This window comes from Fukomys damarensis, unplaced genomic scaffold, assembly GCF_012274545.1.
Source record: "Fukomys damarensis isolate Sample0158 unplaced genomic scaffold, DMR_v1.0_HiC HiC_scaffold_39, whole genome shotgun sequence".
In the NCBI taxonomy this organism is placed as follows: Eukaryota; Metazoa; Chordata; class Mammalia; order Rodentia; family Bathyergidae; genus Fukomys; species Fukomys damarensis.
In genome coordinates, this window is record NW_022900951.1 from 49,801,919 (window position 1) to 49,805,032 (window position 3,114).

The 3,114-nt window shown below is 47.2% G+C and overlaps 1 pseudogene; it reads left to right on the top strand.

The window, feature by feature from the left end:
* The first annotated feature begins 514 nt into the window (after positions 1 to 514).
* Positions 515 to 2,526, top strand: LOC104867759 (annotated as a pseudogene).
* The last annotated feature ends 588 nt before the right edge of the window (positions 2,527 to 3,114 follow it).

The window sequence follows — 3,114 nt, forward strand, 5'->3', positions numbered from 1 at the left end:
CTACCTGGTTTGCAGATAAAGTAAATTTCAAATCAAAACTAATTAAGAGAGACAAAGAAGTTCACTACAACTTTTCAAAGTGAACAATCCAAGAGGAAGAAATGATAATCATAAATATATAGGCACCAAATACTAATGCCCCCAAGTATACAAAACAATTATTAAAGGACATGAAAAACCAAATAAGCACTAATACAGTTGTAGTGGGGAACCTCAATACCCCACTGTCACAAATAGATAAATCATCTAGACAAAAAAATCAACAACAAAATACTAGAACTGAACCAAGCTTTTGAAGAAATTGATTTAATAGAGTGTACAGAGTGTTCCACCCCACAAAATCTGAGTATACATTATTTTCAGCTGCACATGGTTCATTCTCCAAAATAGACTATGTAGGGAGGGACACGAGGTTTCAAGATGGCGGAGGCTGAGTATTTGACCAAGAAGGAGAGGTGAAGGTCGCTTTCAAGTAAAGAAAATTGGGAATGTCTCCTCCCACCTCTAGGAGTTCTGGAAGCCCAGCAGAAGTGTTTTTTTGTTTTGTTTTGTTTTGTTTTTAAAGAATAAGTAAACCATTATAGATTGTCAGTATGGGGCAGAGATTGACACCATTCACCAAGAGTGGAAAATTTATGAACTGTACCGACCAAGCTTGAAAGGAAGCGTGGAAGAGAGAATTGAGGAAGAACAAAAAACAGTGCATGATGGTTCGAGCTGCAGTTTTGAAGGTGAAAGATCCCAAACAGTTTATCTGGGACATGGAGAAATTGGATGAAATGGAGTTTAACCCAGTGCAACAACCACAGTTAAATGAAAAAGTACTGAAAGACAAATGTAAAAAACTTTGTGAAACCTTTGAACATATCCTACGACTTTATGAAAAAGAGAATCCAGATATTTACAAAGAATTGAGAAAGCCAGAAGTAGAATATGAACAGAAAAGGGCTCAACTTAGCTAATATTTTGATGCTGTCAAAAATGTTCAGCATGTGGAAGTAGAGAGTATTCCTCATATATATATATGCTGCATGCTCCTTCCAACATCTTAATCCAGGAATCCCACTTCCTGGTGCCCATCCATCCTCCATCCTGGAGAAAACCTCAGCATATGGACCTCCAACTCGAGCAGTTTCCATCCTTCCTCTTCTTGGGCATGGTGTTCCACTTTTGCCCCCTGTCAGGAAACCCCCAGTTTCTCCCCCTGGCCCACCTCCTCCTCAAGTCTTGCAGATGAATGGCAGCAAAGTGGGCTTTGCTCTGGATCTTCCTCCTTGTAGGTGAGATGAGGACATGTTGTATAGTACTGATCTTGCACAGCGTGGTCATGACGATGACGTTTCCAGCACCAGTGAAGACAACGGCTACCCTGAGGACATGGATCAAGACAAGCATGATGACAGCACTGACGACAGTGACATGGACAGGACAGAAGGAGAGAGTGAGGGGGATGAGTTTGTGCACGGTGATGATGGCGAGCAAGACAACCCTGAAGAGAAGAAGTCAGGTCTGAGTGTGAGGTTTGCAGATATGGTGGAAAATCAAGAAAGAAGAAGAAGAACAAAGGAGGTGATGAGGTTTGCAGATATGGTGGAAAATCAAGAAAGAAGAAGAAGAACATGAAGGAGCTGACTCCTCTTCAAGCCATGATGCTTTGAATAGCGGGTCAGGAAATCCCCAAGGAGGGCCGGGAAGTAGAGGAATTTTCAGAGGAGGATGATGATGATGATGATGATGATGATGATGATGATGATGATGATGATGATTCTGATGATTCTGAAGCATAGAAGCAATCACAGAAACAGCACAAGGAGGATCCTCCTCAGATCCAAGCTCCACCTATGCTAGGCCCGCCTCCTTTTGGACCATCCCCTGCTCCACCTTGCGCCTCCTGGACCACCAATAAGCCTCCCTCCTAGGGCACCTACAGGGGCTCCTCCATTCCTTTGACCACCTGCAATGCCGGGACTCTGAGGGCCTTTGCCCCGACTTTTACCTCCAGGACCACCTCCGGACAACCCCCTGGCCCTCCCTTGGTCTTCCTCCCCATGGGGCCCCCACCAAGTTGCCTCCCACTGCACCTCCAGGCATCCCTCCGCCCTGTCCTGGCATGGTGTACTCACCTTTGGTGCATCCTCTAGGACCCGCCCCACCGAGGCTCTTCCCCCCCCAGCTACCTTGCAGAACCCAGGCGTGTTGAGTGCCCCCCCTGAACTTGATTCAGCGACCCAAGGTGGATGACACAAATGCAGCCACCACCGAGAAGAAAGCCACAGCGACCATCAGCACCAAACCCCAGATCACTAACCCCAAGGCAGAGATTACTTGATTTGTGCCCACTGCACTGAGGGTAAGTCAGGAGAATAAAAGGGCCACTGCTGCACCCTCAGAGAAAGTCAGAGGATGATTTTGCTGTGCCTCTTGCCAAAGCAGCCCCCAAATCTGATCCTTCTGTTCCTGTGTCAGTACAAACTAAGGATGATGTTTATGAAGCTTTCAAAAAAAGAGATGGAAGGGCTGCTGTGACAGCAGATGCAGCCTGCTGTACCTTTGTTGAGGTAACTTTTTGCTCATCCAGTGGTCTTCAATTCTCAGCAAGCTACCGAGTATCCTTTGTTCTGCTGCACACCAGCACCCCAAACCCTAGGTTCAGAACGGTGGTGGCCTTCTGGATCCCTGAGCTGGCCTGATGTCTGGACGAGCTTTTGTCTGTGGCCTGTGCTCACTTGGTATGGTCTGTAGGGAGGGCCTTTGGCTGGGGGCTGTGCACCCCATTTCTGTTGTCTGAGTAGGTTACTGGCCAGGATTTCCATACTTATCAATAGTATCAAGGTAAGCTTCTGGCTATTGGCTTGTGTACCTGTGTAGCTCTTTTCTAGGTGTGCCCTTGGCTCTGGCCAATGCTATGGTGGACCTCTGGCTGAACCCTGTGTGCTTGTGCAGCTTTTTCCTTGGCAGGCCTTTGGCTTGGGCAGGTGTGCCCCTGCCTCTGGGGTTGGGTTGGGCCCTGGCAGGGATCCACCTGAAGCCGTGCCTCTCTGGTCCACACAGCTTCTCCCTAGGATCAGCATGTACTTATGTACTTACTAATGATATGGCAGTCCTCTGGCTCGC